The sequence below is a fragment of the Magnolia sinica genome, chromosome 2, assembly GCF_029962835.1.
Source record: "Magnolia sinica isolate HGM2019 chromosome 2, MsV1, whole genome shotgun sequence".
Taxonomy (NCBI): Eukaryota; Viridiplantae; Streptophyta; class Magnoliopsida; order Magnoliales; family Magnoliaceae; genus Magnolia; species Magnolia sinica.
The window spans coordinates 107,418,968-107,432,566 of NC_080574.1; the positions used below are offsets into that span (position 1 = coordinate 107,418,968).

Genomic DNA, 13,599 nt, shown 5'->3' on the forward strand with positions numbered 1-13,599 from the left:
TGTGAGGTACCCTAGCATCTAGAAAGGGATATAAGTCCCTGAATTTTGTTAAGGGTAAATCCCTACCACAGAATTGGCTGGAAATTGAATTGAGATCCCGGTTACGTGATTGTTTTGAAGTTGACTCCCATTTATGGGAGGGTATTGAAAGAAATGCCCTAAGGTTGAGGATTGTGCTTGCTAGTGTCAAATGTCTTAAATATATTTTGACGGTTGTGGTCGAACCGAACTTAATACAGGCTAGATTGCGAGAGCCGGTGGTTGTTGTTGTAGTGCAGGCCCAGCTTGGTTGCTAGCCATTGTAGCCTAAGATTGTAGGAACTGGAGTAACATTTCCTGCATTTCTCTTACTTCTTGCACCAACTCTTGGATGAAGGTGGCTAGCACAACTTCTACTAGCTATAGTTATTGAGGATGATCCTTGAGTAGGCTGAGAGCCAGAAAGAGATGAGTTTCTTCTTCTTGGTTGGCCATGATTATTTGCAATCGGGTATGGATTACACTATAAAAGGATGGGTTTTCTCATGGACTTCTAGCTCGAAGAGGAACAATGGTTTTAAATTTTGGAACTTTTGTTATTTTTATTTTTTTAGTTTTGGGATTTTAATGAATGCTAATGCAGGTGTAGGCATGTGAGAACTATTGATCCTTAAGAATTTATGAGATCTTATTTTTCAATTGGGTCATGACTAGTGGGACTAGCATATCCCTATTTGAGTCTCCATTCTATAGACGTTGGATCTAGGGGCGGATCTCACTCACTCGAGCTTATTGGCGTTTAGATGTGAAAAAATGGTTATATTTGACTGAAGTCGCCACTAGCCATTGAATTTGATTCCGTAGTTGGCTAGACCATATAGAAACATCAAGAGAGAGAATCTGGGGATTCCCTGTCCTAAAATAATTCATTAATTTGCTTCTGAATATTTTGAGTAAGGGACCACAATTATAGAGAGGGAAGGTGTTAGGACCCGCTTTGTTTGTACAAACTTATGGTCTCTACTTCACAAGATCTCATGAGCTATGGAGGATTATGATTGGTTCTTGCATACTAATGGTGTGAGGTGTGTGCAATGCCATGTTAGATACAACACTTATGACAAGTAGCCTAGGCTTGACTCTCCTATTTGCTAAAGTGATAACCAACCAATCCAAGTTTTTGATCAGGGGTTGAGTGCTATGTATGCTATGTAATTATGTATGTAAATATGCGTGTGTGATGCAGTGTTGAATGCAACGCTTATGACAAGATGCATTTTGGATGGATAAATTTGCCTTGACTTTTCCACTTTCCAAAACCTAAAGTAATTGACTATAGTTTTTGATGGGTAAGATCCGATTATATCGGCAAGTCACAGAGCATACATTCGTGATTGATTAGTTTCATGATGCTATGTGATGTAATGCTGTCAGTTGGACAAGGAGGGGGTGAAGGGAGTAGATATTGAACTATGTTTGTGTTAAATGATTAAAACTAACTGAAAGTTAGATGGTAGGATGGACGGTGGTGTCGCAAGGATTAGATTGAGTGGCTTGGATTAAGGCTTTGGTTGCTCAAGTGGCTAAAGTTTTGGGCTAGACTGGGCTGACCTTGGTTGGACTCTCTTCTATAACTCTTTCATCACCTTGGTAGTGAAAATTGTGGTTTATACTGCTGTAGTAGACGTATGGAATAGTTTAAGAGTCCTAAAGGGGGGGGAGGGTGTGAATAGGACTTTTTAATGATTATACCAATTGAAAACTTTATTGCGTAACTTCAACTGATTTACAAATAAACTAAGTAAGGCAATATAACTCTAAAGGCTTCCAAGCCAATAGAGGGTCCAATCACATAGGCTACTTAAGATATGCAAATAAAGTAACTAGCCTATAACATTGTGAATTTGTGTGTGGAATGTGCCACCTCTTAATTTCAGGCATTCATTCAATCATGCATAAGTAATTAAACATTTAAATACATAAAAACATGATTAAACAGATGTGCAAATGACAATTCCAAACACAAGCATGTATAGTGGTTCGGCTGCGTGCCTACTCCACTCCCGGCAATTGCACTCTATCCTAGAGTGTGTTGGATTTCACTATCCATGGTTTTAAATTAGGTACACCACAAACCTTTACAAACCTACATAAAGGACTCTACAATTTAGGCCCTACGTAAGAGCAAAGGTCCTACACTAAGAACCCACGCTTAGGCCACCTAGGCCAAGGTCCTACACTAGGCACCTATGTTTAAGCCATACAGGCCAAGGTCCCAGACAAGGCACCTATATTTAGGCAACACAAGCCAAGGTCCCACACTAGACACCTACGTTTAGGCCACATAAGCCAAGGTCCCACACTAGGCACCTACGTTTAGGCCACATAGGCCAAGGTCCCACACTAGGCACCTAATTGAGTTTGAGGATATCAAACTCTTAGCCTCAATCCTTCACAAGGAATGAGGCTAACCTTTGGACTCTTAACAATGACACTTGTCAGATTGAGTCCTCTTTTGTAGCTTATCTTGGATTGCTTGATCTTCGCTCTCTCGTGCTTGAATCAACTCGCATGTGTTCCCCCAATCACAATGCTATGATTTTCCTGTTATTTTAGCTTTATGATCAAGTACCTTGCATATGATATTCCTATTAAGGTAACCAATGTAATGAGAGTGCATTGAATCTCCTATCAAAGATAATGAATGGATTTCCTTAGAGATTCAACTGATGGATGCTCTAGAGTATCATGGAGACTAAGAATTTACCAATAGTTTTGGTCTCTATACTATAGAACAGGATAGAGATCATGTTCTTCATTACTAAGAGCTTTGAATGCTCATTGAAGTAAGGAATCACAATGAAGGAATATGAATCTCATGTGGATAGCGTCTAGGATGAGTGGGATGAGCTTGGGATACACTAGGGACTCTAGAATGCCTTAATCCACAGATTTTGCAAGTTTCTAGGTGCCACTTTTATAGAGAAAAGGTTCTAACAGATCTATAACGACTACTTTTCGGTCTTACCAAGGGAACCTTCAGTGGCATCGAACTATAGTCGGTGGCACTGAATTTTCTCTCGGTAGCACCTAATTAAGTCTTGAAGTTGCTGGATGAAAATTGTCACTTTTGGTGGCACCAATATTGTCTTCGGTAGGAGTCGGTGGCACCGAAGTCCTGTCGGTGATACCGAATTAACTTCAGAATGTTGCTGGTCTATTTTGGTCACATTTGGTGGCACCGATGGTTGCTTTGGTGACACTTAAAGTGCCATTCGGTGGCACCTATTCCAATTGAAAATGAGACAGATTTTCCTATTTAAGTTCTTGTCCTTCAATTCATTCAACAACTTCGAACTTTCTAAAGCCAACTCTAGAATGATGGAAAATATGAACTTAGAATGGCTTGAATAGATGATCTAAGTAGGTTTTCCTATTTGGGTTAGGATCATCTATAGGTAAGGTCAAGATCATAGAAGTTTTCTCTTTACTTTGAATATTGCTTGGTGCTTCTGCTCCAGTTGTGTCGTCAGTCTTCATTTTCCAAGGAATCAAACGACTACCTAACACAACTAGTCACGTGATTGACAAACAAGTTTACAAGGTGGGTGCACTAATAATCCTCCCCTTTGTCAATTACGTGACAAAACAACCTATCCTATGATAGTGTCATGGTCTATACCAATGACATATCAAAAATAATAATAATAATAAGGATTACATATTCATATACCAATTTACAACTCAAAATTTTGACATGTGACCCAATAATGTTGCTCCCCCTGAGTTTCTTCCATGATCAACCTATAACAAGGCAAAAAGCAATCTCTGCAGAAAACAAAGGATTGTTTTGGTGGGTAGGTTTCTTCTCCCCCTTTTTGTTCGTCATTGGCAAAGGGTATACCAAGAAGTAAGCCAATAACAAAATATGATGAAGCAGATTAGAGGGAAAGAATATACAAATCACATAATGACAAAATATAGGAACAGAAAGCTGTAAACATTACGTGGAAATTGCATGCCAGAAATAAAATATAACCATGAAACAAAATAACTGACATGAACATAAGGATATCATCATGAAATCATCAAAATGACTATCCCAAGCTTGGGTAGTACCATTCATCATCCAAAAAGTAAAAGTCTTACCCTTAGGGGCATAACAAATCCAAGATAAAATGTATCATGATCCAGAAACAACACAAAAAAATAATGCCAAAGCATGAATTTGTTGCTCAAGGATACCAAAGCAAGGGATGGATCTTAGGAGACCAAGATTGAATAATTCACATGCCAAAGATCCAAGAAAACTAAGTGAGGAATGAAGAAAATCAAAGATTTGAAGTGAAGAAAAAGAATCCTGAAATCGTCCTGAAAAAGCATAATTTGAAACTCTGGGTCATTTTGTGAAATCGCACAGAGTGAAGTCTATTTTAGAAAACTGCGTAAAGTGAAGTCTATTTTAGCAAATTGCATAAATTTGAGGTTGTTTATAGAGTTTTCCAACTTGGTGCAAAAGTTGGAGTTCCACAACTATAAATAGGACTTCCTAGGATGTTCCTAGGCATCTTCTAGAGTTTAGGGAGTGGAGTAAAAGGGTGGAGAAGCTGTCGCCAAGAGTTTTTCTTCTTCTTCATTAGTTATTTTCAGGCTTTCTTCTAGGGTTTTAGATCCAATCATGTCTATGGTTGGCTAAACCTCTTAGATAGGGTTAAGAGGTGAAGCTCGTAGCATGATGGGATGTTTCTATTGCTTTGATTCATATTTATGTTGAACTCCATGGATTCTAATTTGATATTTAAGGAATACATTCAGTTTTTAAAGGTCTATTGTGACTCAAATTACAGTAGATCTGCAATAGCTTTGAGTATCTTCTTTTCCTAATTTGAGATTGTGAAATTAGTAAGTCCCATTGTTCACCATCGCCCCTTGGGCATGGTAGGGTGATGAAATCCTTTCTAATCTTTACAATTCTCCTGCTTTGAGATTATGAGATTCGTAAATCCTGTTATTTGTCATTGTCTCCTGGGCATGGTTTAGTGATGGAATCCTTGCCAATTATCATAGTTCTCCTTCATTGAGAATTATGTCAATGGAAGTTTAGATTTGGTTTTATTGATATATTTTCCAATTGGATAAGATAGGACTCGAATTCTAATTGTGTTACTTGAATTAAGCAAGAGGGCTCCCTGATCACTACAAGTGGATCCTTGGCACCCTACTTCCCACCTTTAAATTCTTAGTTTTAATTACTCTATTCACAATTATTCTCTCAAATACTTCAAAATTAATTTCACATCTTCTTCTAGTTCTAATTCTAATTAATTTCATAAACGTACAAGTTTCAGTCCCTGTGGATTCGATCTCGGTCTTACTGAGATTATTACTACATCGCGACCCTACACTTAGGGTTGTGAATAAGTTTTGGCGCCGTTGTCGGGGATTGACGGTTGCATTTTTTGGATTTGAATAGTTTTGGAATTAAGTTAAGATTAGAATTTATTTACTTTCTATTTTTACGTTAGGGTTCTTTCTAGTTTGTTTTTAGAAACTAACTTTTCTTTCTATTTCTAGATTTAGAATCTTTTTTAATTTGTTTTTAGAAACTAACTTTTCTTTCTATTTCCAGATTTTGAAACTTTCCTAATTTGTTTTTAGAAACTAATTATTTTTTTAAAAGAAACTTTCCTAATTTTTTTTAAAAACTAACTTGGCTTTCTATTTATAGGTTTAAAAACTTTCCTTTTCTGTTTTTAGAAACTAATTTATTTTCTTTTTTCTCGGATAAAAGCTGTGAGATTGTATCTTAGCTCGTACCATTCTATAGGCTTCTGCAGTCCTCCTGGTCGAATTCTTGCGACTCGCGACGGGTAGATAGCATTTGTGCGCAACCCTGAGTCGTGTCTTATATATCAGAGTCGGCTTGACCCGAGACTTATATCCTTGCGACCGCGCCGTCGCCGCGGTTCTGATGCCATGTCTCACGCACAAAGGCGATACCTGGGCCAGGAGATGTGAGCCCTCATTCAGTTTGAGGAAAACGCTGAATGTTGCTAATCCCAAGAGAATCCATTACCTCAATCCCATCAATCATATCAATCAAGTACACATCACTCTCATCACTCACACCCATCATCAAGTACAACTACCCATCCCTAAAGTCAACTATCTCTCTTACACAAGTACTCCCATCACTCACATCTCTCTCATCTCTCTCATTTCTCCCAAGCAAGCAATCGTCCAACCTCCATGAGAGAGCTTAGTGTGGCCCACCTTCTTACCTCCCATCTTCACCATCCAAGCTTCATCTTGACCATTGAATCTCATCCATTGGAGCTCTAGAATGCGTTGATGGAAGGAGAAATCCATGATCAAAGGTGGGTAATTTTATTATTTGATTTTGTGATTTGAAGGCCCACATGGTGGGACCCATCTTGATGTATGCATTGTATATGAGGGGCCCATAGTGGCGAGGTCCCTCTGCTACATCGATCTCCCTCCCTCCCTCTCTCTCTCTTATGATGGGTGTGGCCCACTTGATCCACCCTGTACAAGCTGTGTGGGCCCACCTGATGTATGCTTTTCATCCATGTCATCCAACCGTCCAGATGCTTTGGGCGGTGGGGCCCTGACCTGTGTTCCATCCATGTCGTCCATCTTGGACACTGGATGAAGGGAAATACAAATAGCAGCTTGGTCTAGTATGTGGGACCCACCTGCAGTGGTGGGGACCACCACGTTGTACATGTACAATGTCCAGGCCGTCCGTCCAGGGCCTGGATGTTGGCAGCTTTTAAAAAAAATTATATAATGAAATATAATATATATATTATATATATAATACTATACAGTGGGCCCTACGTGGGACCCACCTGATGGAAACTGATTGGCTGATGTATTGATGTCAGCGGGATCTATGGGCCCCACTGATTTATCTATTTTATCCACCCCATTTGACCGTCTATGGGTGGGACGTGGACCCACATTGATGATCCACATCGTCCACCATCCATCCCAGGACGGTGGGACTCCACTGTGATGTATTTGTATGCCACACCATCCATTACTGGATAGTGTTGTGCAGGCCCTGCCATGATGTAATTGTATTCCCGTCATCCGTCCATTCTGGACAGGCGGGACCCACCCTGCTGCAAGATTTCATCCACATCGTCCATTCATTTGACGAGCACGTCTTAGGCTTGAGACAAAATAAAGCAGATTCAAATCTCTGGTGGGCCACATACGTGGACACCACCATGATGTAGTTCATCCACATCGTCTAGAGTATGTTGGACGGTGCTGAACAATGTTTGAACGGTGTAGATTTACATGGATAATGTTTGGATGGTGCTAATTTACATGGGAAATGTTTGGACAGTACTGATCATTGTTAGTGGGCCATGTGCCCCATGGAATGATAATGTACAGTGATACACATGTTACACCTATAACTATTGAAATGATTTTTGGTTTGGTTCAAGCCCACTTGAGGCCCAATGGTGTGGCCCATACATGAGGCCCATTATGATGTATATTTAAGGCCCATGTGATAGGGCCCACCTGCCTTGAATTTAAGGCCCATATGATGGGGGGCCTGCTTGTATCTGAGGCCGCCCATTGTGATGTATTCGTGGCCTATGGGCAAGGCCCATTGTGATATGTATTAGGCCCATGACGCGTGGACCTTTTGATGTATTTGAGGCCTAGATGCATGGCCCATTTGATGTGTATGAGACCCATGTGTAGGCTCACATGTTATGCATTTGAGGCCCATGAGCAGGGCCCACCTGGTGTGTATACGAGGCCCATTGGTGCGACCCATTAATGCGGCCCACTCGTTGTATATGAGGACCATTGGTGTGGCCATTGATGCGGCCCACTAGATATATTTGAGGCCCATGGTTTGAGGCCCATTGAGATATATTTGAGGCCCAGGTATGAGGCCCACTTGATAGTATCAGGCCCATGTATAGGGCCCACCTATTGTGTATTTGAAGCCCATGGGTTGTGGCCCATTGTGATGTATTCGAGGCCCATGGGCGAGGCCCATTGTGATGTATTTGAGGCCCATGGGCAAGGCCTGATGTGATGTATTTATAGCCCATGTGCTGAGGCCCATTATGAAGTATTTCCAGCCCATGGATGTAGCCCATTATGATGTATTTTCAGCCCATGGATGCAGCCCATTGTGATGTATTTTCGGCCCATGTATGCGGCCCATTGAGATGTGTATGGTGATGTATATAAGCATCCCGATGTGATGTATTTATGGCCCATGTGCCGAGGCTCATTGTGATGTATATGTAACCCATGAGTGAGGCCCATGGGGATGTATATTAGGTCCTTATGTGAGGCCTTGGGCCCATGATAGGTTTGGCTCTATGTGGGCCACTCCTTGGGAGCAATGATGGTTAAATGTCCACATTGATGAGTAATGATGGTTAAATGTCTACATTGTGACCTTCCCTCAGGCCCATTATCGAGGCCGATTCTGATTGTCGAGGTCGATTCCGATTCCGATTGCCGACGCCGATTCCGATTCCAATTGTTGAGGCTGATTTCGATTATCGAGGCCGATTTCAATTCTGACTGTCGACGCTGATTCCGATTGTTGAGGCCAATTGTTGAGGCCGATTTCGATTTCGATTTCGATTGTCGAGGCCAAATGTTGAGGCCGATTTTAATTTCGATTGTAAAGGTTAATTCTGATTGTCGATGTCGATTCCGATTGTTGAGGCCGATTCTGATTGTTAAGGCCGATTGTTGAGGCTGATTCTGTCGAGGCCGATTCCGATTATTGAGGCCAATTCAGATTCCAATTGTTGAGGCCGATTCTGATTCTGATTGTTAAGGCTGATTCCGATTCCGATTGTTGAGGCTGATTTTGATTTTGATTATCGAGGCTGATTTCGATTGTCAATATCGATTTCGAATGTCGAGGCCGATTTCGATTGTCAAGGTCGATTGTTGAGGCCAATTCTGATTTCAATTGTCGAGGCTAATTCCGATTGTCGAGGCCGATTCCGATTCCCATTGTTGAGGCTATTATCGAGGCTAATTTTGATTGCCGAGGCCAATTATTGAGGTCGATTCTGATTGTCGAGGCCAATAATCGAGGTCGATTCTGATTGTCGAGGCCGATTCCGATTCTGATTGTCAAGGCCGATTATCGAGGCCGATTGTTGAGGCCGATTCCAATTCTAATTGTCGAGGCTGATTATTGAGGCCGATTTCGATTGTCAATACTGATTTTGATTGTCAAGGCCGATTCCAATTGTCAAGGCCGATTCCACTTCCAATTGTCGAGGCCGATCCCAATTGTCGAGGCTGATTGTCAAAGCCAATTTCGATTGTTGAGGTCAATTATCGAGGCTAATTCCAATTGTCAAGGCCAGATATCGAGGCCGATTGTCGAGGCCCAATGTGATATATATGCGGCCCGTATTTGAGGCCCATTGTGATGTGCATTAGGTCCGTGTTTGAGGTCCAATGTGATGTATATGCGGCCCGTATTTGAGTCCTGTTGTGATGTGTATTCAGCCCGTGTTTAAGGCCCAATGTGATGTATATGAGGCCTATTATGATGCATTTGAGGGCCAGGCAATGGAGCCCATTGTGATATATGTTAGGCCATGTGAAAGGCCCACTGTGATGTGTATTAAGCTCTGGAGTAAGGCCGATGGTTTTGTATATTTGGCCCTTGTGGAGACCATGGGTCCACTATATGTTAGGCTTTATGTGGGCTATTAATTGGGGGCAATGTTGGTTAAATGTCCACATTATCGTGGTCAATTGTCGATGCCAGTTATTGATACTGATTATGAGTATGTGACAGCATAGCATCAGGATACGTGCCCATACGCATCATATGCATGTTTGTTATGAGATGTGGTTGACCATTGCATATGTCATTGGGCAGGTTGTGAGACTCCCTGATAGGCAGAGGTTATCTCACATGAGCGCACGGTATGCGCAGGATTGATGCATGACTGGATTGTATAACTCATGCATCTTGCATTGTGTGTTGTGATTACTGTACACCCTAGCGACATCAGGGTCGTAGCCTCCACAAGCATATCGTGGATGGCCAGATGGGACACTGAAAATCTGTTATTAACATCGGGCTAACATAGATGGTCTTGAGTGAAAATCCCTAAACCTCCGAGGCCAGGAGATGCCCCAACGCCAAGACTGAGTAGATATATATGAGCGCATGAGGGCCGTATACTAGTAAGCTACATCTCCCACTGTGTCATGGTCGGTTGGGAGGGGATGTGGCCTTACCCACCCGAGTGTAGTGGGCATAGCTAGGCAGAGTTTGACCAGCTCGTGATTCTGTCCACTATTGACGTGCCGGGTAAATATTGGCTGATTACTAGCCAGGTGGATAGTGAGGTCTCTTCCCTTGCATGGTTGCACATCCAGTGGGCAGCGATTGCATGTAGAGTGTACTAGACCTCGGTGATGATCTCAGAGATGTACAGTACTGATTTATGGAGCAGGAGTTGCATATTCATTCATTCATTCATTCACTATCCACTCAGGCTGGTGGTGCACAACTATTTGTTACGTGTACCTTCACAATGACTAGGATTTTGGTTGGGGTGCGTGACTAACCTGAGATTAGGAGTCCTTATGGTGGACCCCATAGCTTGTGATACTACGTACCATCATCCCAACTTCACACTCCTACATGGTCATTCACACTGCATATTGCATTGCATCCCAGTATCTGATACTTAAATTTTTATGACTACTCATTTGCATAACTAATTTGTTTGCGTACTCTGATATTGTATGACACTCATGGACTTACCAGTATATTTCTGCCTACTCTGATATCGTATGATTCACGATCTTGTCAGGATTTTCGCTTATTCTGATGTTGTATGATTTATAGTACACTTGACACTTACCTTATGCACACACTTTCAACACCCTCTAAGCTTTCTATAAGCTTATGCATGATAGATGTGTGCAGGTGGCGTTAGGTTGCAGCAGCATTGAGCTTGGAGCGTGCAGCGGACTCTTGGAGATTTGATTTTGATATATGTATTTCTCTTTCAACATTGTATCCAAATGATTATATTAGTGGATATGTGATGATGATGTTGTTCTTGTGATTTGGGTGTACTTGTGGTTATGCTTCTTATGAGACAAACTCATGTTGAAAATCCTCCTTGTAGGATCTCAAGATCGGAATCTTGCGTATGAACACTGAGAGCCAAGAATGGGGTACTACGGAGGCTGTCGGCACTGGATTTGGTGATCGAAAATTTTGTGAGCCCGGTTTCCGAGTTTGAGGCGTGACAGAAACTTTCTTAATTTGTTTTTAGAAACTTTCTTAATATGTTTTTGGAAACTAATTTCCTTTTTTTTAGAAACTAGTTTACTTTCTATTTTTAGAAAATTTCCTTTTCTTTTTTAGAAATAGGTTGCTTTCTTAGTTCCTTTTTAGAAACTAATTCACTTTCCTTTTTCTTTTGCAGGAAACCAATATAGAAACTTCTAATTTCGTAACTTCTTTCTAAATCTCTCTCTTTCTATTTCTAGATTTCTATTTCCCCTCTTTCTTTTTAGGTTTAGGTTAGATTCTGAAATTGTGGGCTGAGTATGTTTCATGCCCAAGTGAGTCCGTAATAACACTCAACGTCTCTTGAGTGAAGGAGGATTGGTTGAGGGGTTATTTATCCATCACAGGATTAGACACCACTCGAGATCCATAGAGTTAATTGGAGTTATGACTGTCAATCAACTGGCCAATTAACCTTTAAATCCACCTCAACCTAGGGTTGAAGAAATCCAGTATGAGAATGAGGTGCATGAAGTACCCCGCCTCGTACTTTACGAGATTATTTACAACCGGCGGGGGTGAGCATGCCCTCATGCATGGTTTTTCCAAAAAATATGGGACATATGAATATCAAGCCGGGAGTAATCCAACTCCTTCTAAAATTCCATGGACTTGAATTTGAAAATCCATATTTACACTTGAAAGAGTTTGATAAGATAATAGCCACTTTATACTTTCCTAATGTGTCTGAGGACACGGTCAGGCTGAAACTCTTTCTCTTCTCCTTAAAAGAAAAGGCCAAGACGTGGTTGCACTCACTATGTCCACGATCAATTGGCAGATCGATCAACATGACAACTAAGAAAATTTTCCCATATCATATGACGAACACCCTTAGAAAGTCAATCATGAACTTCACCCAAAAGGAAGATGAAACATTCTTCTAATGTTGGGAGCGGTTCAAAGATCTTGTCAGTTCATGTCTACAACATGGTTTTGAAACGTGGTGTATCACAAATTTCTTCTATGATAGACTGACATCTTCCATGCACCAATTGGTCGAGATGATATGCGATGGGGAATTCATGAACAAAGATGTCAATGATGTGTGAGATTATTTAGACAGACTTATTGAAAATGCACAATCATGGGACATCTCTCCAAAAATCACCACTTCTAAGCCTACTCAATTGTAGGAATGGGGTTATGAGTTTATCTTTTACAAATATGACATTGGAGCTCAATATCTTTTTCAATACAAGCAAATAGGCAGAGAATGATGACGAGGCCCATGACATTAGCACGATTGACTCGTTCGTGGAAGATAGAGCGCTCTTGACTCTATACTCTAACCCTCTTAAGATGTGTTTAGCCCACTCCCCTGATTTGGATGATGACACGATTAGGGAGAGAGATGTTATGCTTAAAACCGTGCCAGTACTTGAAGTTAACCTATGGATGCCACAATTTGAAGATTTTCCCTAAATTGATGTAATGCCTCTACTGTCTGGCTTCAAGACACCAAAGCTTGACTTAAAACCTTTGCCCACTGAGCTTGAATAGGTTTACTTAGGTTAAGAAGAGACATACCTGGTAGTGCTTTCATCCCACTTTGAGAAAAAACATGAGAGTATGCTCATTTCTACTCTCGAAAAATATGAAGGAGTTATTGAGCATATTATCACATATCTTGATGTGGTGAATGAACTCCTTTCAACTAAATACTTCAACTCTTTAGAAGATTGATCAGCGCACATGGTGGTTTCAAACGATCCATTGATACAAGACATAGTGGATGCCTTGCAAGACAATACTTTGGTAGTTATTACTGATTGATAGTACCCTCATTCTGAAGTCCCTCCTTATATAAATCCTGAATGTTTACCATCAAAGGAGTAGGAACTGAAAATTGAACCAAGGTTTGAAACTTTGGAATGTGTTGAGACTATACCACGTACTGAGAATTTTTCCGAATTTCATCTACTTGTAGTCTCTGATTCACCATGATGTACTAACTTCAAAACTTTTTCTATCACAGGTGAATCATATATACTTTGAACACCTCAGGGGCTTAAAAGGAAACTTTATACTAAGGTGCATAAATTTCTCTGGACATTCATGCTCCAGGACATCCAAGCCTATTGCAAAAAGGGCTGTTGGATGATATTGTTGAGAAACCTACTAAGAAATTTATCAAGATACTAGCTAGAGGAGGAACCTTGCACCATGATTGGGTAGTTTTTCCCTATTTTCCTAGTTAGGTTTACTGCTTTCCGTTGTTTAGAATAGTTTGCTTTTCACTGTTTAGGATAGTTTGCTTATCGTCT

At 40.9% G+C, this 13,599-nt stretch overlaps 1 non-coding gene across 1 annotated transcript; it reads right to left on the reverse strand.

Annotated features, from left to right (window-relative positions):
- Positions 1-12,162: 12,162 nt before the first annotated feature.
- Positions 12,163-12,269, reverse strand: LOC131238298 (small nucleolar RNA R71). Its single transcript, XR_009167702.1, has one exon. It is a non-coding gene; the product is annotated as a small nucleolar RNA R71 (small nucleolar RNA).
- Between the last annotated feature and the right edge of the window lie 1,330 nt (positions 12,270-13,599).